Raw genomic sequence first — 26,665 nt, forward strand, 5'->3', positions numbered from 1 at the left:
CACGAGTAGCTGATCGTTGCCTTGGCCAGCTCCAGGCTCTCCACAGCCCTGAGCCCGGAATCTTTCTCAGGGATTTCTATGGGGAAGGGGTTGGCACTCAAAGAAACTGAGGCAACGGGCAGGTAAGAGAAAGGGAGCGATCCCGTCTCTTTGTCCCACTGAGCCGCCTCCCGATGAGGGCTGTGCACCAGGAGTCCCTCGCTCGGGAGACTCCGCACTCAGCACTGTGCCTGACTTTCCTGTCCTCCAGCCCGGCTCTCGCTCCCAGCAGGGTCACACGGTCTATAAAAACGTTTCTTTTGTCGGCAGGTGAAGTCTGGAGCAGGACGCCGAGGCTCTCTGTCCTCCATGCCGCTCAGCAGAAGAGGGACTGTGAACTGTGAGTAAATCCGATTGGCGTTTTCCGTGGTGACTCACTGAGGTTGTGGGTTAAAGACCAGCCCTGAACCTGACCTTTAACACCAGCACTGCGCGAGAGAAAACACTCAACAATGGGCTCGTCAGAACCTAAACCAGAGTGGACCTTTACCTAGATTAAGTCTGAATGGGACGCAGACGCCCTGTCGTATGACATTCTGTTTAACGACACTACCGACTGCGCGCCCGGTGGTGTTACGCGTGTCAGGGTGTCGCAGAGGGAAGCAAGGCTGACCCACACTCCGGCCCCTATCGTGTGCGGACTAAGCCTGGGGGTCTGTGAGACAGGGGCCTGGGCTAAGGTCATTGTCCTGGCTTTTACGTCTTGTTATTTCTAGGGGTGGGGCGGAGAAGGACAGGGAAATGCCGCTGGTCGCTTCCCTTCCCTTACACCGTAACACCCCACCTTATACTTGTGTGGACTGGCGGAAGCCGGTTCTCCCCTTGGCAAAGTGCGCCCACCCGTAGGACGCAGCCTCAGCCCGGTCTCCTCGGTGGAGCCTTCTTCGGTAACTCCAGCTAGAAGTGATTTCTCCCTTTTCTGAAATTCTTAGCTGCATTCGCTTGCCGAGCACCACCCAACCCCGCCTGCCCACCCTCCCCAGACTGGGAGTTCCTGGAGGTAGCCTGGGATTCCCACATCTGCGTGTCCCCGGTGCACCTGCGACCTGGTTGCCGCTCCACAGGTGTGCGCTGGGAGGCGGGGCTGCCCCGGCTCCCCAACCCTGCCTCTGGGGCTACCAGAGGCTGAGCTGCTGCTCCAACTTTGATAGTACATTGGCTTCCAACCAGTCCATGGAATTATAAATGATTAACCGTTATCAGCACACATCTTCACCTCTGTGTAAAAATAGATTGACTGTAATGAGTATTTGAATAAATCATAAGAATGGCCGCCCTGCGATCGTCTAACATCCTGCCGATGGCTGCCCGGTGAGCGAGCAGGGCGCCGGCCCTCCCGCCTAATGGTCTGCGATTCAGTGCTGGTCGCCTCTGTGATTGACGGCCGCAGCTCCCGGGGCACCTCCGTAGCAGCCCGGGCTCTGGAGTGGTTGGATCCCCAGGCCCAGGGGGTGGGAAGGGTGCCTCCCCCCATCCTGTTCCAGGAAAGCCTACCTAGGAGACAGGGCTGGCGGTGAGGGAGCCAGAGTGGAAAGATAATGACCTTTGTGAGAATCGATGCCTCCTCGCACCGGAGGTTAGAGGGACCTCGTAAGTCAAGTCAAGTACAAGGGGAGCAAGCCGAGCGTGAGCCTTAATGAGAGCACAGTGTGTGGGGGGGATAGGTCTCCATGTTCTCCTGAGGGCAGCCAGGCTCCTGGGCCACCCGCACTCAGACCCAGCTCCCTCGCAGGGACACAGGCTTGGCCTGCACTGAGGAGCGAGGAGAAAGAGGTTTCTTCAGGTCCCGGGGCTCAGACACAGGAGAGTCGAATGGTCTTTCGGGGGCTGGGGGACAGGATGTGGGGAGGCAGTCTCTGCGGGCCCGGGACCCGCTGAGGGGGGAACCATCTGAGAGTCTGGGGTCTGGGAGAGGAGGCCGGTGACGGCTGCACTTGAGTGAGAGGCAGCGGCCGTGTTAATTTGGTTTCAGCGGCGTTCGGGTGGGCAGGGCTGTACAAAAGGCCATGCGGAGCTCAGTGACAGAACAGCATTCGCTGTGCTCCCATCGACCGCGGGGCGGGAAGGCAAACCGGACCCAGGAGGGGCAGCTGGTCTCTGCTCCCCCAGGTCTCACTTGGGGCCAGACAAAATCTGGGTGCCAGAATCATCCCCAGGCCCATCCTTTGGGGGTTGAATACTAGCTGCTGGCTGAGACGTCAGCTGTAACATCAGCCAGACTCCAATGCTTCCCCCTGTAGCTGGGCTTCCTCAGTCTGGCGGCTGGATGCCAGGGGGCGCCTCCTGAGGCAGAGGCAGAGCCGGGGAAACGCTGTTGCCTCTTGTGACCTGCCCTCAATGGCAGGCGGGGTCACTTCCACCAAATCCCCTGAGGGAGGCAGGGGCAGGGCCCCAGGTGTGAAGAAGGGAGCACAGAGTGAGCTCCACTGCCACGCGTTGGGGGTGGGAAACAGCAGCCCACTGACGCGGAGCTTGGAGAACACGACCCCCACAGCCAGTGTTCGTCCAGCCTGGCACAGCGTGGCCTCATCTGTCTTCAAGGACAGGCTGAAGAAACCCTCACCTTAGGTCATGACACTGTCCCTTCACCCCCAGAATGCCCGGGTTCAGAGGGCCCCCAGGGACCACACCAGGCTTCCTCCTGAGGCGGGACCTCCTGAGGCTTGCCAGTGTCTGAGGCCCTGCAGCGGGAGGAAGCTTCTGCCTGCCAGTCCGTCTCTGCCAGAGCAGGTCTGGTGTACAGCCCGCAGCTTGACATGCAGGTCTGGAGAGGGACCTGGACCTATGACCAGGGGCTCCACTAGCTTTGAGCCCTTCGTTCCCGTCCAGGGCGCCCCAGACCCCCAGCTCGGTGGCCTTCCACACTGGGGTACTTTCCAGCCAAAGATCAGGACGTCAGAGGCTGCCGGGGCTGTGCTGGGGACGGGAGGCCTGGGCAGCCCTTCCTCCCTGTGCCCCATGTCCCCTGTCTCCTCCCTCTGACATACTTTACATCCTGGGGGCTGAGGGCGGCCCCGAAGGACCAGATTCCTTCCCTTTGTCATTTTCCCAACCCAGATGTAGATTTTGGAAGAGAATCTTAGTGCCCTGGGTGTCTTGTTGTCCCTTAAGGGGATAGAAGCAAAACTCAGGCAACCGAAGGGTGGACACAGAACCCGTCTGTTCTCACAAAGGACCGAGAGCTGAGAGTGTCTCATGCAGAAAGGGAGGGGCAGGGAAGAGAGGGTGAGGTGGGCTTGGTTTTGCTGGAAAGGCACTGGTGTTTGGAGTGGGTCTCGGAGTCTTCCACAAGTCAGCTCAATAGTAATATTAATCACCAACACTTATTGGGCACTGACTACATGCTAGACACCAAGCTGAGTAAGCACTTGACCGCATTTTCTCATTGGATGCGTACACTACTTTATGAGGTCCTGTTATTAGCTTTGTATTATGGGGAAGAGCAGAGGCTCAGAGAACGCCCGAAACCACCCTAGTGAGTGACAGAGAAAGTTAGGGACGGAGTTGAAATAAATTAGGAAACCACTTCACTGTGGGGCTCCCAGAACCTCGGTTTACTCTCCTGTAAAATGGAGGTGTCTGATTATGGCATGTCCAATGCCCCCTCCGCCAGTTCTGAGATTCTAAATGTGCACAAAAGACTCTGGGGACTTGCTTAGATACGTCTAAAGTGGGGGCCCACTTTCCTGAAATGGGTTTGGGTGGAAGCATGTAGTGATTTTCTGTTCCCGTCTTCCCCTTGCTGTGAGACTTAGGTCAGGAAGCAAATGTTTAATTCGGGCAGGTGAAGGAAACAGAGGCAAACAGAAAGATCATTAGTATTTTCAGGGCTTCAGCTTGGGGGGGGGGGGGTAATACATTGGGTTTGAAGTCCAAAGCCAGGTTTGAGCCCCAGCCTGACCTGGGACTTAGGATCCTGGGACCATCTCGTTGGTCTTGGATTCCTCATCTCTACTCTGAAAACGGGATTGCACACACTTCCCAGGCCTGCCATGGGGCTGAGTGAAGCCTGGCACGACGGCAGCCGAGCCATCCCTGCTGCTCTGAACGGTTTAGACAGTCATCCCCCCAGTGAGTAAATAGAAAGGGGAGCTGGAGAGGCTGTTCCTCTCCACTGCTTCTGACAGAGATGGTCAAGAATCTTTCCTTCAACTGCATCTTCCATGAAAGTTCACTCATAAACTATTGATATTTTAATAATACACATTAGCATCTTGCCCTTTGACAAATGAATATTGAATGAGCCATAAAGAGGCAAAGAGTAACCAGGTATGGCGCTGTGGGGAAGCTGGAATCCCGAATGGTTGTCAGAGGGAATGCCCCCTTCCAGGCCCCTGGTGACTCACCTCTCTCCCCAGGGACCACCCCCCCCCCACCCCCCAGGAAACAGCCCTTAATAGGAGCTCAGATCCCAGCCCAGCCCAGCCCAGTCTGAGCAGGTTTTGTCCTCAAGTTTTCCTTCACTTGGCTGGAGGGAACTTGGGAGGAAAGAGAACAGGCCATTGAAGAGCTGCTACAGACAGGGACAGTTCACCCCTAACAGGAGGCACCTTGGATCTCCCTCTACCTTTGCTACAGGTGCAGGCTCCTTCCTCCTGAGCTCTCTCCTGCTCTGTAAATTAAAAGTCTGCAGACAGATTGTGTGCCCGCAAGAAATCTACCAGGGCTCGATGGGCGCCTATGTTGCGGCGTGTGCTAAGGTTCCTAGACGTAATTTCCTGCCTCCCGCCCTCCTGCTCCCTGCCCGGCTGCCATGGCCTCCAGTTTGCCGAGGCCTCCATCTCGGCCAGGAGTCCTTGCGTGTGCAGAGAACGGTGACGGGGGCTCTTTGTCGGTCCGGCTTAATTGGGGTGATTTAATGGCGTTTCTGGCAGATTCAGATTTATACGGCTTTCTGAGCTGCAAATCTGCTTTCTAAATGTAGAATTTTTGTGGAGTGGTAAAAAATAATGGCTGTTCTGTGATTCCTGCCTCCTGAGCTAGGAGATTGCAATTTACATTATGCAAATAGACATTATGCAATCAAGGCACTTTAGCAGGAATCTGGTGGCAGAGAGGCCGCTGATGAGACAGCGAGGTCTGCAGCCCCCACTGAAGGGGCTCTGGATGCGGGAGACCAAGGGGGGATGGGTGGGGCGGGCGGCAGGAGGCGGAGACTCTTCCTCTGGCCCAGGGAAGCCAGCGGAGCCTGCCGGGGATGCACGCATCCAGGGAGCGGCCACAGCGGCTCTCTCAATTAATGGCTTTGTTTAATCATACCCCCTGTCCAGAGGACTATTGTCTTACGGATAATTTCGTTTGCCTAACGAGATTTTGCTAATTAAATCTCTTTTCCGTTGGTGTGACTGTGCCTGTAGCTTCTCCATAAACCTTTCTGGAGGGGACCTGGGAAGGAGGACTGGGAGGCTGGGGAGGGGAGAGAGAGAACAGGACGGAGAGACTTCCCTGCCACGAGCAGAAGGACTGGAGAGGCTGGGAGTGGGGTTTGGAAACTGCAAGGTGGCTGCCACCACCCACCTTGCCTTTCTTTCCTGCTCACTGGAAATCCAGACAGGCATAAATCTGTGTCCAGCCTGAGGGACCTCTTCCCCTTTTCTCTTCCTCTACGGCTCTGTTCTCCCTTCTCAAATGCTTCCAGAATCCCTGGGAGGGGCTGAGGATTTTCACGGACTGCTCTGAGTAGCTCTGGCTGTGGTTGGGGGTTGGGGTTGGGGGGACTGGTGGTGATGCGGTGGTGACGCTGAAGACCGTGATGTGGGAACCGCTCTCCTTGCCTTTGCTGTTGGCCAGCCAGTCTGGCTCTTCAGAGAAGAAAACTTGCTCCAAAATTGGCCATTTCCCTCGGAATGACTGCATGAATCAAAGAGGAGAATACTCCTCCCATTCATATATCATTCGTCAGCCAAGCGTAGCCTCCTACGGTTGGAGGAGCCTAATGAATGCTGCCGTACCTGACTGCCACGCCTGTGCTCCATCGCCCCCAGTGGCTCTTCACCGTCTGCAGCTTCCTTGGCCTGGCTGACCTTGGGCCGTGCAGCTCAACCGCGTCTACTTGTCCAGTTTCATCCCCCACACCCTTGATGCTCCCTCTTCCCTGTCCGTTACAGACACTCGGACACACGGGAGTTCTCCCACCCCGACACCCAGATATGCCGGGTCATCCAGGTGCTCTGTGTAGCTCACACCTCAGTGCTTTCTTGCCTCTGTTTCCTCTGCCTGGAATCACCCTGGCCTGGGTCACCCCTCTCCATTGGTAATACCCAGCTCAAATACCCTCTGTGATACCTCCTTCTGGAGCCTCCCCCTCTCTCCTAAAACACGGCTGCACGCCTTGTCCCGTCTGTCATCACAGGGCCTCGGTCGTGGTTGTTTGTCTGTCTATCCAAGTGAAGGGCTGAACCTTCTCCTTCTCCGAATCCCAGTACCTAGAATCACGCCTGCCCATGACAGGCGCCCTCCAAGGCTGGTCGAATGATAAGGGGGATGAATGAACCGAGGAGAAGAGGGTGAATGGCGGAGCGGCACGGTCTAGTAGGCCCCCTGCCCTGGGACAGATGTGGTGGGGATCAGAAGCTGACCCCCATGGAGACCGCGGAGCTGCTGGGTTGCCCGTTACCTTCACTGTTACCTTCACTTGCGGGTGGGAAGGTCCTACTTACCTCTGTGTGCTGGGCCCTGTACCAGGCGACAGTGTCACAGATTTTCACATGGGTCCTATGGCAGGTGCTGCTTTTGCAGAGGGAACTGGGCTCCTGTGTCCTCATCAGAGGACAAAGTAACTGGGCCCACTGGGGGGGCCCACAGGATCCACCCGTAGTAGGTGAGAGTTCCTATGCTTGCCCCCCCATGTATGCATCCCTCCGTTCCTCCACTCACCCTCCCGTCTGCTCACCCCTTCACGTTCCTTATCTAAGCCACACACTTGCTCCCCTGGGGCCGGGTCTCACACGGGCTGGAATCCCTGTGCGTCTGGCAAAGCCCAGGCCGTACAGGGTGGCCTCTGGCCGCCAGCTGGACTCTTGCCCAGCCAGTGGTGGGGATGCCGGGGTGGAGGAGTGTGCGTTCTGTACTGCAGGGCACAGGGACTCCCCGAGAACAGCCTAGACCTTCATATGTCATAAGAGCATGTGTGCGCTCAATGTGCATACGTGTCGTGTGTGCGTGTGCAGGCTGTGGGGTGTGCGTGTGAGGCTGACGCAGTTTGGAAGAGAGCAGCTCTGTGGTCTCCTTGGTTCCTGACTTCCAGCGCTTTGCTGCTTGCCCCGCCGGCATTTCCCTTTGGTCAAGATGTGCCTGCCAGTATCTGTCTCTTCATCTTCGGTTCTCGTCTTCCTAACATCCCCGCCATGCCGTGCTCCGCGTCTGAAGCATTCTCAGTACTTAGTAGGTGCTCCACCAACACCCCGTGATGCACAGAATGCTTGAATGCACGGAGCGGGTGATGGAATGAGGGGACAAGCATGCTCTTCGGCGCCAGACTTGAGCTGAGCCTTAGTGCCGTTACTTACATATGGGAACCTGGGGTTTAATTTTCTCATCCAGAAAAGCAGAATACCAATGCTGCCCCTTCCAGCTTTCTCGAAGGGTTGTTGGTGGGAGATTATAGGGGACGTGTGAAAGTGTTCTATGGACACTAAGGCGCCCTACAAGTAGAAGAGGGTGTTGCTACAATGATTATTACACTTGCAGTGATCTCCGTGTTTGAAAATTAGGGATTCTGTTTCCAGGAATATCAAATCGCCCAGGCCTGCTTTGTACTCTGAGGCTTGCAGAGCAATCATTACGGAAACTGATTCAGGTTTGCCCGACTGTGGACACTTATAGGGGCTGGGGCGGGAGGAAAGGCTGGGGAAAGTGGCCCTTCTTCACGCAGGCCACCTGTGCCCAGGTGGCCCATGTAGATGGTCCGTCCTAGGGCTCTACAGCTGCCCAGACTCTGCGCCCCATTATCTCAGCCTGTGCTGTTTCCATTGCTAAAATGCTTTCCCCTGCTTCTCCAGTGATCTTTTGAGCCTCTCTGCCAAGGTCCTGCACTGTCCCCTTCCAGGGACATGCACGCCTCCCTGAGGGCATTTATCGCGGGGTTGATCATGTCTGCCTCCCTCCACACCGCTTGCACCACTGAGGCAGGTGCTGAGGATGAATGGATGGTTGGGGGAAGGCAAAGGGAAGGGCTGAGGTCTGGCAGCTGCCCAGGATCTGAGCTTTTGAGGCGCCCTAAGCTGTAGGGGAAGGTGAGGAAGAAGAAGCTCCAGAGAACTTAGCACTGCCTTACAGTCCCCCCACATTTCTGAGAGCTATTTCTCACCTTCCCTCATGCCCAGAAGGTCAAACAGGCTGATCTTTCCTGGGGTCACTGGGCCTGGGGACTCTAGTCCCACATAGGTGGATAGCTGGCCCTCAGCCAGACAGGCAGAGAGGCCTGCAGGTTGGAGCCAAATCCTGGAGGACAGGGAGATACCTGCCTGTTGCTGACCCCTGCAGGTGAGCAGTTACCCACCTGGGGAAGCAGGTGCTGCTTGCTTCCATCCCAGCCCTTCCAGGTTCTGTCTCTCTGAGGCCCCAGCTGGTGGGGGTCTACTGGAAGCCCCAGCTGGTGGGGGTCTACTGGAAGCCCTCCCAGGGACTGGCTCCCTTGCCTTATCCCTGGGTCTGGAGGTGTCTGGTCCCCACCCAGCTCGGGGCCTCCCCCTTCCCCCACCCCCTCCCGACTCTCCGTAGCCCCAGGCGGCCACAGCAGAGTGCCAGAGGCTGGAAGGCTTTTCATTACCGAATGCACTGAACCTGTTTGTGAGTGTTTTGCAAAGTGTTTAATCCAAGGTGTTCCCTCAATTAAATTAGTGCAAACATCTGTGTCCCACATCCACCTCCATTTGCATTCTGTGCCATTTATTACAGCGGGAAATTGGAAGGCACCTTAGGAATACTTAGGACCGAATTAGGCTAGGTGGGGGTGGGCGTCTGGGGGCGGCCATCTGGGGGTGCCTGTGAGGTTGGTCCACAAGGTGGATATCCCTCTCCAGGCTAGGACTTGAGGTGGAGCCCCTTTCTGGGGCAGGAGAGCGTGAGAGGGATGGTGTTCAGGCTGGTCTTGCCCGAGAGGGAGAGGTCAGGTGAGTTTAATTAACACCTCTGCTTCCCACCTGGGCCCCAGTCCCTGCAGAGGCAGGAGGATTTCACTGCTGTTGCTTTATAACTTTAAACCCAATTTTTGAAAAGTGTATCACACTCAAGTGACCCTCCTGGGTCTCTCCCCGGGGGAGCCCTTTGCTGCTGGCAGGTGGGTTTTTCCATCACGAAACTGCTGAGCCTTGGGGACTGGCTGGGCGCGGGTGGCAGTTCTTCCTCACACCACGTGATCCCCACCGCTGTCAAGTACTCTGGGAGTCCCACTGTGACACCAACCCAGGAGGGACCGAAGGAGGGGAATAGCGTCTGCTGTGTGACAGCCACAGCCCGCAGTGCTTCTCAGGCATTGTCTGCGGAGGCCTCCCACCAGCCCCCTGAGACAGGGCCTCCACCAGCACAGAGCAGGGGGCCAGGCTCAATCGGAAAGGCTAAGCAACGTGCTCACGGTTCCACAGCTAGAAGGAGTGTGGGATTTGAACTCAGGCCTCCCCGACTCCAGAGATGGTGTGCTTCCCACTGCACTTGGAGATCTCTCTTATCTGAAGCAGTTGGTATGGGCATTGAATCGGGGACCTGACCACTAGGATGGCAGAGCCTGGGGCTCCCCGGGTCTAGGGTGGGTTACTCAGCCTGCAGTGACTCAGCCCAGGGAGGAAAAGGAAAACTCCAGGGAGTGAGGAAGAGTCTCACGGGATGCTCAAGGAGTTTAGAGATCACTGAATTCCTCAGTACTGAGTGGGGAAACTGAGGCTCAAAGGAGCCAATGGCTTGCCTGGGGCCACCGAGGGTTCCGTGGTAGGGCTGTAATTCCTGGAGTGGGGGTGGGGGGGGCAATGTTAGGGCCTGGGGAGGTCCCAGGAGTTTTGTAGGATGAGTACGGCTTTCTAGATGCAAAGTGTAGGTCAAGGCTAGAGCAAGGAGCCGGGGGAGGAGGGGTGGGGGGCCGCTGTGGACTACTACGTCTACTGTGTCTACTGCGGACCCTGCTGAGACGCGCTTCACGGAGAGCCTTCCGGGTCTAGGTTGCTGGTCATCTTCAGCCTGCGGCCCGGGGCAGGTTCTCACCAACTCCTGGGTGTCGCCAAGGGCTGGCCAGGGGGCAGCAGAACATGAGGAGACCCGGAACCTGGGGCTGTGCCCTGGCTGCTGGAGTCCGTCTCAGCCGCCCCCACCCTGTCTGCCCTGCGGAAGCACCTGGAGGAACCGAGTGCACTGGAGTTCCGCTCCAGTCGCTGCTGGTCCATGTCTTGCCCTAAAGAGACAGGGCCATGTCTTAGCCTCAGGCTCCCCGTTGTTTTCTCGAGGAGAACAATCTCGCCTTACAGGACTGTCGGGAAAACTGGAAGCATAACAGTCATGCCCGCGCAGCTTCAGGAGTCGGAACGTGGGTGCTAGTGTTTCTTTCTTATCCGTGGCTCCAGTCTGCTTTTCCCTCTCAGACCCTGTGCCTGCATCTGGGTATCGAGGGGCGGGGGCTCTGTCGACAAGACGACGGGCAGCATCTTCCTCCTCCCTCCCTTCTCCCCTCCCTCTCTCATCAAAAGACTTTAATAACTGCATCTCAGCATGTGGCCCTGCCTGGGGTTTTATAAGAATGAATTGCTTATCCCAGCTCTTACGTCCTAGAAATGACAAACTACACTCAGCACCCATTTATTACACGCTGACTGTGTGTGGTACCCAGCTCCGGGCACTGCAGGGCGAGCCTGAGAGTGACCCCCAGGACTTCTTATCTCCTCCCGGGGACCCAACGGTTCCTGCTTTCTTTGGATTTGCTGAATCTTGGCCCATCTGCCTTGACGAGAAGGGTTTGCAGTTTCTGTACCCTTTTGTACCCCTCTGCTTCCCTACGGGAGGGTCTCTTTGCCTAGAAGGCCTGTTGCCCCCCTTGTTGACCTGGACAGAGCTCAGTTTCTGGGTGACGTGTTGTCTGTGACCACATCTCAGCCGGGGGTTATCTCTCGTGAGCTCTGGTATGCTGTGGCCCTCTTGCTGTGACCGTTTATCGCCCTGTACTTCACTGATGTTCTTATTAGAGAGGCCTTGCGCTAGTAAGAGAGTCCAGGTAGAGAGTTCAGCGTGCAGCACTGGGGCCAGCACAGGCCCTCGCGGGGGTCTGCTGTGCCCTGCCTGGAGGCCAGGTCCTTCTCGGTGCCGCCAGCAGAGGGGCAGGCCCGTTGTGGTAACATGCCTTCCTGTCCTGTGAGCCTCAGTAAATGCTTGTTCTGTCGGACGGGCCACTGGCACGTGTGAAGGGAGGTGGTCGTGGCGGCAGGACCGACTGTCCCATTTCCAGGTGTTGGGTCTGAGAGCCTGTCCTCACCTGTCTCAGCTGCAATTCTAGGAAGTCTTCTCTCCTGCTCCCTGGCCAAGGGTGGGGTCTCCAGACGGAGCTGAGGACGGGCAGAGAAGAATGGTCCCCTTAATTTACTGCCCCTGTGTCTCTGCCATGACGTTTCCTTTTCCTGAAAACCTCTCTTCCTTCCCGGCACCGCCCTCGTCCCGTGCCACCTCTCCCACGCAGCTCAGACCCCTCTGCGGAACTCGGTTTCTCCCTCCCAGAGCATGTGGCCTGAGTCTCCAACACTGGCCCGTCCACCCACATCCCCAGCATATCTGCGTCTGTCCTTTTCCACGAAGCAGGTCAGAGCAGGGTCCAGGGCTGATGGCTTGCTCCCCCCGACATGGCACCCAACGAATGAACGAATGGGACTCCTGGCCACCCTTAGAGGGAGGTGTCTGGGTTCTCCTCGCACCCTCAGCTCCGACTTTTCTGTCCCAGGGTTCCAATGGACCCGGAGGCACCTTTGTCACCAGTTCCTGGAAACTGGATGCCACGGCCAGCAAGAGAAAGCGGGTGTTAAGTTCTGTCGGGTGCACTGAGCAGACTGGAATTACTTCTGCGGGGCAGGCCTGCTGGGTCTCAGCAAGCCGATACTCTCTGTGCAAAGTCTCCGACACAGAGCCTGCAAGCGGGGCCGTTGGAATAAGAGAAGAAAACATCACACCTTCGTGTATTTGAGTTTTTATCACATCCCGTTTAGGTTTCTGCTGTTGAGGACGTCCCACCAGACACGCCATGTACTGGTGGAGGAGCACGTCTGATGTGTGTGTGCATATGTCCATGCATGTTTCATACGTATAGACTGAGGGTGCATTAAAAATTTTCAGTTAGGGTTGTAAACCCATCTGAGGACCATGGACTTAGGCCACTGGCCCCTTCCCAGGAGGTGAGACTAGTGTGTATTTGCTAGTGTCTCCAGACAAATGTCCCACCCCTAGTGCGGCCGGCCTCACCTCATGCCCAAAGCTTTGCACCCGGAATCTGACCCCATAGCAAATTCTTTAGGGAAAGGAACTGGGGATCCTATTGCCCTGGGAATGTCCAGGGCGTGGGACCCTGTAGGCTCTCAGTAAATTAAGTGTGACATGGATTTATAGTTATTTGAATTGATCGAGACTGTCTGACAGTCGTTTAAAGTTTTCCAATTTGACCTTAATCCTCAATGGCCTACTCCCAGACAGCACATGACGTGTTTACCAGAGGCCCGTTATGCAACAACAAAAAATACGTGTCTCCTGTGCACCAGGTCCTGAGCTGTGCACTCGGTGACAAGTCAGAGGTCCCCACCCTCCAATTACTTACATTCCTTTTTCCCCAAAACAACTAAACAAAAAACAACCAAACAAAAAACAGTCTTCATAATGTCAGCAGCACTACTCCCCTGTTCACTGGGCTTATTTGGAAGCGAATCCCAGGCCTCGTTCCATTTCCTCTGCAGACGCTCCAGTCAGTACCCGTGGCCTTTCGGGGGGACAGACCGGGCACAAGTAGCGCTGTGTTCCCGGAGCAGCCCAGACCCTGTGGGCCTGGCCAGGCCCTGCGGGGGCGGCGGCACGTGCTCAGCATGCCCTGGGGGAAGCAGAGTGGGTCAGGAAGGATTTTGATGTAAGTGATGCTGAGGCCGAGTCTCTCGGCCTAACTTGCGGGCCCCGCGTTGAAATTTCAGAACCAGAGAGGGGGCCCATCAGATAAGGAGTGAACACGAGAGGGAGGCGGCCTTCGCAGGAGGCGGATGGGGTGCTTCCAGACGTTCCCGCTTGCCTTCCCCCTCTGAAAGTGAGAAGAGCACAGCCTGGAAAGCCAAGGCCCCTTACCGTCGGCTGAAGCACTAGAGATGGGCGGCGGCAGAACCAGGGCCCGGCCAGAGCTCCTCCCTGGCCTCCTGGGGCCTCCTCTCTGCACTGTGCCAGGCTGGACCGGCCTTTCTCACACACCCGGGTTTCAGTGTCCAGGAACGGCTCACACTGAGCCTCCGCCGGCTCCAGGCACCCCCTCGGCCCTCCCGCATCCCGAGGGGCCAGCGGCCGGCAGCCCGGGAACCAGCGTCCCTGCATGTGACTTCTCCTTTCTTCCTGTACAAGTTGAGCACTTGCCACCCTGCTGTCTGTTTTTCCTTGCTAAGGTTCAGTTCTAATTATGTTGATTTTCTTCATCCCACCCCCTCCTGGAAGCTTATTAGGTTGAATATTTTTATTTATTATCATTTCGCCCAACTCCTGCCAGCATTTCCAATTACTCTCCCCGCTTCCTTGTAATTGTCTTTCCGTAATGGCTCCGAAACAATTGCGCTAAATGAGGTGTCTCCTGGAAGATGAGAGTCTCACTTCATTAAAGGCTAATGTATTCTCAGCTCCAGCTCTGTGGGGCTAGCTTGGAAGGAAGACATTTAAACAGCTTCTTTTATTTTATAGGGAGCAACTTTTCGGCGACGGAGATGTCTGTGGGGTATATGTGGATGTGTGTGCGTTTCCTGATTTTAATTTAAAGAAAGTTTATAAAATAGCCTAAGTCTCTCTTATTGGCGAACCTCTGTTCTCAGGTAGCTGAGATTTCCGCAGGTGGGGTGCAGGGTTCTGGAGCAGCCTGGGAAGGGCCTGTGTATTCAGATGTCCTCCCCGCCTTCCTGCCTGGTCCCCTCCCCCCTCCCTCCATCTCCTGCTCCTCGCCTGCTGGGTCAGCCCCAGACTTCTCAGAGCCTCTGTCCTCTGTTTCCGCCGCCCACACGCTGTGCTCAGCTTCCACTGTGGGGATGACCTCCTGTTACGTATCCTTTTTTCTTCAGTTGATGCATCCTGACTCGATCATTCATTTGTTCCTTATTCATTCATTTGTCCATTTGTTATCCATTCAACACACGTTTATTGCGCACCGCGTTCAGGCATCACTGAGGATGGGGGTTTGCCCTTCGGAGCGTAGAGGACAGGGAGAGGCGAGGGACAGATGACGGGAAGGCGGGCACTCCCAGAACAAGATGTCCAGTGTTGGAACCAGGCCAGGGCAGACCATCCTGCAAGCACTGGGGGGTGAGTGGGGGGCAACTAATAAAACTGTGGGGTCAGGGGAGGCTCCTACTGGGAGAAGGGATCTGGGTTGATGCCTTAAGGGTGAGGAGTCAGCCAGGTGCCACGGGAGTGGGGCCAAGGCTGTGGTGAGAGGTGGGGCAGGAGACACGGGGTGTCTTGAACGTCCGGCTACCTGGGGCGGGGTGGGGGGCATAGACAACTTCTACGCAGGGAGCAGGGAGCTGGTTTGGTCAGACCTGTGTTTTGGAAAGACTACTCTTGCTTTGGTGCTTAGGATGGATAGAGGAAGGCGAAAAATAAAGATAAAAAGTAAAGGCAAGGGAGGAGGGGCTCCAAAAAAAATAAATAAGTAAAAGACAAGGAGGCCTTTAGGAAGCTGTTGCAAGGGATGATGCGCTGCCTGAAGGAAGGAAGTGGCGATAGAGAAAGAGAACGGTACGCACTGATGGGGCGTTACAGGTGGAGGAATGACAGGCTGGGAAGAGGTGGGGCTGAGGGGGGGGAATCAGGGATGGCAGCCGCTCTTCTCTGTGAATCCAGGACAAGGCCGGGTCTCCATGGGAAGTCCCCGTAGCTCCCCTGGATGTGGGACCCCAGGCTCAAGGACAGCCCTGGAACCGCAAACCTGCACCAGCGGGGCCTGTGGGTCGTGTGCAGGGTCAGCTCACTCCTCTGAGGGCTGATACACCAGAAATGTCAACTTCCACAGCTCAAAGTCTTTATGGAAAACAGGCTTCACCGGGCCACTGCTGGCAAAAAATGACCAGTTGTGGGGCATGGAGCCTAAACCGGCAGCAGCATCACCGGGTAGGAAAGACAGCGTGTCCTTCATGTGGGAGTTTGCTAGCGTTTTTGTACATCAAGGAGGAGAAGAGGAAAGGGAGTTGGAAGCTGCCTGAAAGAATTTACATCAGCTACAGGCAAAGGGGTGGGACGTGGAGCCAGCTGTGGGAGAGGCTCACAGCCTGCAGAAAAGGACTGCCTGCTCCCACAGAGAGGCTGCGGGCCGCGGCCGGAAAGCCCACGTGTAACGGAGCCTCCTGCAATTCGATGGCGCCTGACTAAGACAGTCTGCCGAAATAGCCACATGGAAATTAATCCGTTGAAGTTCCAACAGATACACAGGAATCTGAGCAGTCCTTTGTCAGGGCCGGTCCTCAGCTACGAACAAGCTAACGGTTCTATCTCTTTCTCTCGCTTTCTGGCTGCTGTAGTTTTAATTTAGAACATCTCAGAATTTCCTCCTAGTTCGGGGTCACATGTGGCTGCATCTGCGGAGCTCATTAACACACCCGTGTGCACGGGGCTCTGAGCAAGCAGGTCACCTGTTGGCTCGGACTTCTGACCCAGGCACAGAGCCCATCCCGAGGCCTTTGAGTGTTGCCCCAGCAGCTCCCGTGGTGCAGGGCTGCCTCGGCTAACGGGTTTTTATTTCACAGTCAAGAAAGAGTAGAAAGGCCGTTTCTGATATGTTTGGGTTGGAAGTGAAGAATTGAAGTTCACACCATGTGGTGAGTCAAGTACATCCAGAAGTGTTTTTGTGCCTCTGAGGCATTTTTTTCAGGTCCTTGGAAGCTGGCCAGCAGCCACGGTGGTAGTAGTAATAAAAGTAATAATAATGATTTCGATAGTTTTCAAGGCCTACTATGTCCCAGGCACCCTTTTAAGCACCGGCATGCAGGATCTCATTCAGTCCTCACAATGATGCTACCATGTAGATGTTATTACGGGCTCTATTTTACGGAGGAGGCCCCGGCGGCACAAAGAGGTTGAGCAAGCAGGATCCCAGGGCTCCCCAGCCGGCACTTTCCCTCCCAGACTCAAGAAAAGAGGGAGTCCGGCCAGACCAGAGCCAGTCTGGGGGCAGCCGAGGACTTAGAGAAATGGTTCGGTTCAGTCCTCCTTGCTGTTTTCCATATTGCTCTTCCAGCCTTTAGTGTATACATCCTAACTCATTCATTCATCCATTCATCCATTCATTCATTCATCCATGCATGCATCCATCCATCCATGTCCTTTGAGGCCCTGTGTGAATGCCTCTGATTCCCTGGCAGAGCCAGACCCTCCTTTGCAACGGGTTCCTGGGATACATACATTTCTCAATAGTTATTTCTTTGCGAGTCTGTTGCTTCAACTCCAGGAAGGGATCTTGGCTCACTCCTCTATAGATCTTTGGTGCCCAGCGCAGAGCCTGGCACACCGTAGGTTTTCTATGAGTAAATGCACGCTAGTAGGGAGGCCAGCATGTTTGGGAGGGAGGCACTAGAGGTCAGAGTAAAGGAGATCCCTTAGCCCCCCCACCCTGTCCATTTTGGGGGAGCAAGCTGTCCAGACACACTGCAGACTGGGCTCAGCTCCCCAGGGCGATGCCCATAATGAGGGGGCTGCTGTCAGGAACAAAAACCTTCCTCTGCATTAGGGAAAATGTGGGACTGAGCTAAGCTGGCCTCCAGGGCGGGGGACTGAAGGAAGCGGCGTCTAGCTGGGTGTTTATTCTGATGAGGCGCTTATGTAACACCAGGTCTCCCGAGCTCCTCGGGGCTGGAGAGAACACCGAGGGAGCAGACAGGCAGAGATGCAGCAACTGAGCTGTCAGGCCACCGGAGTGAAGCGGTGTGCGCCTCCGACCTCTTCCTCGGAGACTTAGCGCCGAGGCAATTGCCACGCAGTTTTTTTTTTTTTTTTTTGCAAAGAATAAAATGTGTCTTTACATATTCAAGTGCAAAAAGTCACCAACAGTTTTGCATCTTCCCGATCTCACTCTGATTGGCCTTCCTCCAAGGCTGCCATGGGTGCCAAGAGCTTCTGCACTCGGGAAGAGCAGGGCCACGCCTTCTGCAGCTCCCTCCTGAGCCATGGCGCTGGGGCTCTGGTCACAGCCCGAGCAGCGAGGGGAGGAAATGGGGGGAAAGTGGACTGGCTCTGAGAGCCAGGGGTCCTGGTCACCACACAGCTGCAGGACTTTGGGCAAGGGGCTAACGCTCTCTGAGGCTGTTTCTGCCTCTGTAAGATGACGAGAACCATCTGCCCTGCCTGTCTGGCTCCCAGGGTGGTTTGAGTTTCCGTAGGCTCTGGTGATGCATGAGGTCACGACCACTTTGTGGTGCTGCCTCTCGTCCAAGTCGGGTAGCCCCGAGTCCTCTTCCTGCCCTGGCCGGCCCTCTTGTCCTCCAGCTCTAGCGCTGAGTCAGGTGTCCCTGCCTCACTCTCCATAACACTGAGCACAAGCATCTAGCTGAATTCCAAGTCTGAGGTCCTCCGGGGCTCCTGCAATCAACAGACAAGGCCTCCGGAGCCCAGGAGGAATGGGAAATGGACCTGCATGCCACGGGGCAATGAGAAACATGGGACATGAAGTCCGGGGCCAGGCTGGATGGAACACGGCTGCGTTCATCCAACCAACGCTTGCTAAGAGCCTTCCACGTGCCAGGTACTGGGCTAAACATGGAAGACGTGGAAGCGGGTGCACAGGCCCTGTCCTCTCAGCGATTACATTCCAGCGGACATTCCACATTGGTGCCTGCTCTTCTGCATTTTGTAGACGAGAGAGAAAATAAGGCCCAGGAGAGGAAGTGACTATCACGTGGTCACACGGCCAGTCCGTGGACGTGGCAGGATGAAAAAAACCCGCCTTGTGAAGATGAAAAGAGCTAGCACATGTTAAGGGCCTGGGACCTGCCTGGTGAGAACTCCCTATGCATTCCTATTAGGTTTCCTTTGTCCCATGCAGCCCCCTCCTTGGCCCTGAGTGCCAGCCTTGCTCATATGTTGAGGCAGGTTTTTAAAATGGACGGAGCCACCCCAAAGACAAAATCAACAGAAGTGGGATGGGAATGACAGTGAGGCTCTGGGCCGGGAGCGTTTTATTCTCTCATTCAGCCAGGGCCTGCGGCGAGCTTTCCGCACGGGAGGCACTGGGGTGACACCTCCGAGCACCCGCAAGCCCCGTACCCTCTGGGAATGTATGTTTTAGTGGGGACGGGGGTTGGACAGTCAAACGCGCTGAAGGCAGATAGTTTGAGCAGGAGATAAGGATTATGAATGTCATGTGCAGGGCGATATTAGAGATTAACCAGATGGTGAGTTTGGGGTTGGTGGAGGTGGAAGTGTGGGGCAGGGACAGGCTTTGTTTACTTCTGGAAATTGCCTTTCACATGAGGCAGGATTTGGACGGGCTTCTGGTCAGCTCTGACACACCAGTCTCTGCAGCTCAGCATCCGGAGTCGGTGCATCATCACCACTGAGAGCCTCTCTCCTCTGCCCAGCCCCTGCCCCAGCAGGAGGTAAGGCATCCAGGATACGGGCCCCCTTGGCTTCACCACTGACCCCCACAGACGTCTCAGCGACCTCCCTCCTTACAACTGGGAATCGGGAGGAAAAGAAATACAGAAAAGAAACACAGAAGGACTATTGCTCCCAGGCCCCTGCACCCGAGTTGTCCAGTCTGTAAAATTGGGACTTAACCTGCCCAGGAAAACGAAGGCGGCTCCAGAGCTGATTCCCAGGAGACAGGGGTGGAGCCTCCAGTCCTCAGGAACCACAGAAAACATTTCATTCCAGGGCAGCGGCGATGCTGGGGACTGACAGCACCCCCATCCCACTGGCACAGAAAGCCTTCTCTTCCTCCACCCCAGCCCCCTCGGTAGTCTGGGTGCCTGTTCATCAGTGACTTTGTTCAGGCATCCAAGGCTTCCTGGGGACTTGGGTGGCCCTGCCTCCGGTAATCAGGTGAGCCCTGGAGTGGACAGCCCCAGGACCAGCAGCCTGGTTCCGTCACCAAGGGGCCGGGATCCCCCAGCCCACCTCATGATTAGGGGTCCATTGGGGTCAGTCTTGACTGAACTTCAACACCCAACTCAACAAGGTCAGGAGCCTTCCCAGGAGGCTGGACAAGCAGAGGTAAGAGTGTGAAGATGGGGGCAGACCTGATGGAGAGACCCCCTGGTCCACAGTGCTGGCTCCTTATGTTACTTGTGTTTGCCTGTGACCACGAGAGGTCATCGTGGTCACCCACCTGCCTCCAGGTGGGATTGCACCTAACCCACCAACCAGATGATGCAAACCTGCCCTGTTCCTGAGAATAGCCATTCACAAAGAATAAAGCCCCGCCCCCCACAGAGGAAAGAAGTGGATGAGCGGCAGGGGTACCACGTTCTGGGGTGAGTTCAGAAGAGGGAAAGCAGGCCGTGGACTCTAGAGCTAGGTCTCTTCACGTGGATGTCCTCTAAATGGGTCTCTTCACATGCCATCAGAAGCGCCTGTAAAAGAAGATATCTGACTCAGAATCGAGTGTCATCCTTCCTCTGGTCTCTTCCCCTGCTGCCCAGAACCCTGGCGGGCACCACAGGGGCAAACCCAGGAACAACACGACATGCCCGACGAGGAGGTGCTCACTGCGTGTGTGTGTGTGTGTGTGTGTGTGTGTGTGTGTGTGTTCGAGGTGGGGACAGGGAAGAGCCCAGATTCCACCCAGCAAGTAGCGGCACTCACTAAGCCATCCGGGGCTGACAGACAGGGCTCCCCAAGGAGGCCTATCCACTCAGCTCTGGGGACAGGTTGTCGGCTGAGCCTCCCTGGCTAGGATTCTGATCCTCATGCCCAATCCTCAGAGCTTCTTTTTTGTCTGCCCACCCCCTGACTTGGTAGCCCCGGGGAGACGCCTTCCTCCCAGGTCGTGGTCCAGTTCCCGGTCTCTCAGCAGATCAACCCCGCTGCTCTCCTCTGGCTCAGCCTGCCGGGGTGGTTGCGCCAGGCTTAGTAATGATCTTCCTCCAGGAGCAGGGACACAGAAGAGCGGCCGTTGCTGCTGCCTGGCTGCTGCCAACTTCAAAGCTTTCCGTGCGGCTTTGGTAGAATGCTAAGAATTGAGAGATAATTAAGTTGCATTTCTGTGCATTGTTTACCGTTGCTCTCAGCCAATCACTATTCCAGAGGGGCTAATCTGCGCAGAGTTTTTTGTTTTGGGTTTTTTTTTTTTTTCTTTTGCAGTGCCTGTTTGTACCACATTCTTCATTATGCTTCAGTTACAATTTTAATTTTACTATTATTAAATCTTCCCCAAAGCTGTATTATTCTGCGCCTCTGAGCTCGAATTCCTGATCTGGGGACTGTTTGCATCTGGGTCTGTTCACAAATGAGTGTTCTTGTTTACAAAAGAACACCCATTACAACTCTGCTCTGCAGGAATCCTGGCTCCCTTCCCTCCTCCCTGCCCTGCTCACCTGGCTGTAGGAGGTGGGGGAGATGGGAGACGGGCGAAGGCACCTGGCAGCTCAAGAGATTTTGCTGTTGAAGTAGCATCTTAATGGCTTCCAGTGGCCAAAGGAGTAGATAGCAGTCGAGAGTGCACGGGGTGGGCCGGGTACAAGCCGTGAGGGCTTCACATCCATCCCAGCAAGACCGCTTCGTCTAATGGTGGGGAACACGACCACTGGAATCAGACAGACCTGGGTTGGAAACCCCTCTGCTTCTCTTACTGGGCACGTGGCACGGGGCAGCTAGGTAACATCTCTCGGCCTCAGTCTCCTTGCTTTGAAAACAAGGAGGAAGACGCTGATGGCAAGGATGGAAACCGGTAACGTTTTGGGGCGGCACCCTCCAGCTGTAGGGGCTCAGTAAAGGGCAGGGGGAATCAGTCCTATTGTCGCCGTGACTGCTGTTTTCTCCTCTCTCCTGTCCGTTCTGCTTCCTCCATTGCCCACCTCCAGCTTACTTGCCCCCTTGGCCTTTCGGGAGGCCTGCCTCAGTCTCGGCCATCACTGAGTCAGTGGAGTGAAGTAGGAGCCCCTTGCCATTTGCTACCACTGACTGGGAATGGTAGGAATCAGTTACTTACTTTCCCAAGAGAGAAAGAATGGCAGATTCCCAGGGGCCTGAGAGTGAATGGGGCCTTGCCCCTTCGGAAGGTGGCCGGTCCTGGGTCTCTGACAGCCAAGGGGCAGCTGCCAGCGCCCACTGACCAAGCCGACAGCTGCCCCCGGCAGAACCGACACAGCCAGCCTCCCAGGCGCTCTTCTCCGCACCGACTCCAGCGCCCCTGCCACCTCAACTTCCTCCTGAAGTTTCCTCAGCTTCTGTCTTCCTCTGTCACCCTGTCCCCCCATGCCGCCATGCACACACTAAAACCATAACTTTCCCCCCCCCTTTCCCATTATCTCTAACCCATATACTCTGAGAAGTTTAATTTGTTCTCGGTAGTAATCACCATTAACTAGAAATTGTCTTTCTCTGTGTAAACACGTCATTAGTGAAGCTGGTTTTCTGCAGGGTCCAGATTTCATTTTTATTAAAATGAAACACTTTCAGGCGCCTCACTGTGTCCAAGGAGAGAGAGTATAATTTTAACCCATTGGGTTGGCCACAGATAATTGGGCTGACATTTGATTGGACGATTAGGAAAATATCTTCTTTGCATGCTGTATAATTTGCATTTTTTCCCACTTATATGAAGCTAAGTCATGCTTTCGTACACAGGCAGTTTTAATGAGCATTATAAATCCTAATGAATATATTTTCATGTTCATTTTATTGGCTTGTTTTTATTACTGGAGGTCTGAAAAACAGGGCCACTGAGAGAGCTGCAGAGGAGCTGTCTTATGGCAGCCCCAGCCCCTCACTCTGCTCCCCGGGCGGCCAGCGGGTGGAGGACTCCCCAGACTTCGGAGGGCCAGGCAGGAGGGAGTCGTCCTGGTCCCCTTTAACACACGCCAGAAGCTGCTTGGGACCCCAGGGGATGCAGAGAACGTGTCTCTCTCCCTGGGCTTCTGCCGCAACCTGGCCCCTCTGCAGCCTCAGCGGCAGCAGCAGAGCTGTGCACGCCCGCAGGAAGCCGAGTCCAGCCTGCTCGGTGTCTACCACGTGGTAGAAACTCCATGCAGGTTGATCCAACAGAATGGGGCTGCAGTCTGACTCACCAGGAATTACCCTCCTAAGCGCACCGGTTCACAGACACGACCCCGAAAGGCAGCTCGTGGTGTGCAGAGCAGTTTTCTCCTGCATGATTCAGAAGGTTCCGCACCGTCTTGGGGTCTCAGCACATAATCGCGAGTATCAGTTGCAGGTTTCAGAGTTCTGCATCCCTCTCCATTCACTCACCCATTCATTGATTCGATAAACCTTTTGGGGGCATCTACTGTGTTCTAGGCTCTGAGCCAGGACACATACAAAAGGGTCCCTGAAATCTCCACCAGCTCCAACATTTTTTAAAATTCTGTAGTAAGTGACCAGTAAAATAACCTTTTTGTTCCATCCTGGCGCTGGTTCTAAATCACTCCAGCGCAGCGGGAGTTTGGTCTCTTTCTTTCGGGCACCCTGAGTGCCTCGGTCGTGGGGGGAAGCCCCCTGCCCCAGTGCGCCAGCGCCCCCCGGGGCATCATAAGGACAGACCCCTGTCCTGCTCTTGCACACTGAGCCTGGCCCCACAGGGCTCCTGCTCGAAACTCTGCCTTTGGCTCTATCTTACGCAGGGGCATTCTTGGCCTCTTTCCCCCCCCCCCCCCCCCCCCCCCCCGGCCCCGGGCAGGGCCCACCTTCCCCTGCTTCGGAGGGTTGACCAGCAGCAGCTCGGCCATGGGTCCTGTGAGCCTGGCTGGGGGCCTGGCTCCTGGGTATACAACCGCTCTCTGCTGACTGTCCCCACCCACTTACTCTCCCACCCACTCACCCCCTTCCATTTTTCTTTTATTAATCAGAAAGATGTTGGCTGCATACATAGGTTGGGAGTTCTGAGGATGTTTTAGAAGCTAACTCAACTTAAAACGAGTTCCTTCGCCACTCTCTTTTCACAATGGCAGCTGTCACTTGGAGGTGACTGTCCCTCAGAGGCAGAGTGCTTATGTGGGCTTTGGTCGAACCCTCTACCAGCCCGCCCTGGACGCGGACACAGCTGAGCCTGTCTTGCCACGGCCTCCGGGGCCACTTTGTGTTTTCCTGCTGTACAAGAGATGCTCACTGGATGCCTGTGATGCGCGCAGCCCTGAGAGACACAGGATCACGGGGAGGACTGTGGAGCGGTGGGAAGGGAGGCCCATGGCCAGAGGCCTCGGCTGGAGTCTGGCCTTGCTGCTTCCAACTGCACAATCTCAGGTCCGCATCTCACTGCCGCAGGCTCCTCTCCCCTCATCTGTAACGTTCCCGCCATGTCACAGGGGGTGGCGGAGGGGATTTAAGTGAGACAGTGACGTGGGAACTGTCAATGCTCGTCATCATTCTGGTGGAATGGGACCAGGGTCCAAAGTGATTGAGACCCGGGGTCCCTGGTCATGGCCCACGTCTCGTCCTCGGCCACGGTGGGCTGGTAAGAGGGTAAAGAGATGCGTGCTGTCAGGATGGGTGCTGCTGCTCCTACAGTCGGATGTTTGTGCGTCTGTCTTTTCCGAAGAGGAGAGAGAGCGGGGAGCTCTGGCTGGAGTTGCACTGTTTGGGTGGTTTTGTAGATCTGGTTTCACCCATCACAGTTTGCTCAGAGACCCACGTCCACGCAGGGAGCGCCTGTACTTGGCCTCAGGAAACAGTGCCTCAGCTCCGGTTGCCTCAGCATGCAGGGGCCTCTGTTGCCGAGCGCTGATTTGTCTCTGTTTCACGCAGAGGGTCCGTCTTGTCTTCCACAAGGACTACAAACGTCTTCTGCCCATGGGTGCTCACCCCAGACTTCCTCCACAGGCCTCCCCCAGTACCAGGGGCAGAGCTGGCTGCTCAGTAGATGCCCTTTGATCACCTGGCTGGCCTGGGGCAGGAGCCCCAGGCTCCTCAGCCAGTGTATCTCACCCCGAAGTCAAGGTTAAGTATAACTGAGCAGATGGCCCTGCTTGGAGGGCAGGAAGGCTGAGAGGATCAGGACATCAGTTCTGATGCTATTCTTGTCGGATCTACAAACAGTAGAAATCACTCCCCTAAGACACCAGATTTGTGTTACAAAGGTGGTAACAGCCCATGCAAGCTGCTGGCCCGTTGCGGAGTCCAGTTGCAGAGTCCAGTCTTTGATTATGGGGAGTAATGATGTTGGCAAGTCCTCGAGCTGTTCCCAGGGTCCTGTATGTGGGGCGAAGCCTTCGTAAAGAAAACAACTTTCCAGGGCTCGAAAGGACAGAAAATGCAGCACACCCTCAGCTGCCTGCAACCACCTACCTTAGAGCGGCCAGGGGACGAGTACTAAAGGGGTGTTAATTCGTGAGGAGCAGTGAGAATGCTTCTGGAGGAGGAGGGGAGTCGCCTGCTCACCAGGCACTGGTGACTTGGGACTCGGTTCTAGATGAGGAAGGGGAGCTGGAGGAGGGGTGGGCTGCACCTCGGCTTGCAGGAGAGGAATCGCAGGGGTGAGGTGTGAATGAGAGCAGACCTGGTATGAGGCCGACTGTGCAGGGGTACGGAGGCAAGGGTGTGTTTGGCCGCCTGGTGAAGCTGGCTGGGGCTAGGGCCACTGTGATCAGGGGGCAGGGGTGCCTCTCCCCTCCCCTGCTGGGATATTTACTTAGCGCCCTGCCCTGATTAGCTTGGACTGTCTTGCTGCTTCACACCAGGAGGAGAGGCAGGGGGTGTGTTTGTTTTAGGCCACTTGGGGAGCTCAAGGCATTATGGGATGGCAGGAGATGCCTCCCCAAACCGATTTTAATACCCACTGCACCTTTGCTCCCCATTCCTCTCCTTTCTGAAGTAATCAGGCCTCAGGCCGCCACCTGCTTGCCTTGGGGAGGGAGGGGCTGAGAACCTAGCCGGAGCCTTGCCTCTCCTCAACCCACCAGGATCGCATTTCCTCTGTTCTCTCCTCTAACTTTCTCTGCTCCTCCAGCCTCCCTGTGTCCCTCTCCCACCCATCCCCCACAGCCCCCAACTCACTTTTCTTTTCTTCTTTGTGTATCCTCTATTTTGTGATCGATTTTTTGATGCCCCCTTTGTTCGGTCAGTGACACCCCTCTCCCCCCATGGCTGAATCAGAGCGATGCTGGGTTAAATGCATCCCATCTGTACGGGTGCCAGCACCCACCCTGGGTGCCCAGCTGCTGCAGGGAGGGCCAGAGGCATCGTTCTGCTGTGCCTGGGTGTGGGACGGGACCTCACTTTCCCCTGAAAATGCAATAGGGAAGATGTGGCACTGTTCTTTAAGGATGAACCACGCTCCCCCATGCCCACCCCTCCAGCCAGGGCAGACTCAGCCGCTCCCTTCCTGGCGGTGCCAGAGGGAGGTTGCACATGGATTGGGGGTGGGAGAAAATGGAGGGGAGCTGCTGCCAGACTAGTTTGGGCAAACAGCAGGGACTGCCGGCAGCGGCTCCAGCCCCCACTTACGTTGTAACAGCTGCAGTCCAGCTGCTGGCATCCCTGCTGGGGGAGCGTGCTAAACCTCTCTGGGGTCAGCACTGTGGTATGTCGGTTTCCATAGCAACCAGCCAACGGGCCACTTTCTCAGAACAATTCCCCTACTCAGCCGGGTTCTGGACTTAGCTCAGCCCAAGGGCATGTGGCTGAGGAGCAAAGCAGGAGGGGGAGGCTGCCCGAGGGCCAGACCGGGCCCCACAGAAAGTAGCTATCTCAAGCCTCTCTTAGCACAAAGGGCGAGGGCCAGAGGACAAGACATGCCGACTCCCTTCCTGTCCCGGCTCTCCCTTGCCCCCTCTCTTGGCCACCCCCTCCCCGCCCGTCCACAGACCGCCCAGACTGCCTGGTTGGAAGAAGTATCAGGCCTTTGTCTGGATCTGGACAGCAGCTGCCTTGGCTGGGCTCAGAACCAGGAGGAGAAGGTCCTGTCGTGATAGATAACGGAGAGCGGGGGCTTTTGCTGGCCTTCGCCCTGCACCCTCCAGCCCAGGTCGCCTTTCTCAAGCCCCTTAGGAATAGGCTCCCTGGACCAGAGCAGGTTGGTTCCACACCTGATGCTCTTGGAAGGGAGATTCGTTAGAGGAGGAGGCACAGACTGGGAGCTGCAGGACGCGGACCCGTGTCCTGGATGAGGAGCGGAGGTCAGGGACGGGCAGCGTCTCCAGGCCTGCGCCGAAGGCGTCCTCTCCCAGTCCCTCTCTGTCCCTGGCTGAGCTTGCTGTCTGGCTCCAGAACCATGGAGCTTGTTTCCAGAAAGGAGCCATTAGCAAGTGGGGAGGCTGAGGTCAAGGACAGTGTCTCTGAGTAGGTCTAATGG

At 56.0% G+C, this 26,665-nt stretch overlaps 1 protein-coding gene across 2 annotated transcripts in view; it reads left to right on the forward strand.

Moving 5' to 3' along the window:
• PKNOX2 (PBX/knotted 1 homeobox 2) overlaps positions 1-26,665 on the forward strand; it is a 285,563-nt gene that overhangs the window by 109,193 nt on the left and 149,705 nt on the right. For both annotated transcript variants that reach the window (XM_045192863.3, XM_024557448.4), the window contains exon 2: positions 310-379. The gene's annotated coding sequence lies outside the window, so the exon portion shown is untranslated. The remainder of the gene's footprint in view (positions 1-309; positions 380-26,665) is intronic.

The sequence above is a fragment of the Desmodus rotundus genome, chromosome 7 (assembly GCF_022682495.2).
Source record: "Desmodus rotundus isolate HL8 chromosome 7, HLdesRot8A.1, whole genome shotgun sequence".
Classification (NCBI taxonomy): Eukaryota; Metazoa; Chordata; class Mammalia; order Chiroptera; family Phyllostomidae; genus Desmodus; species Desmodus rotundus.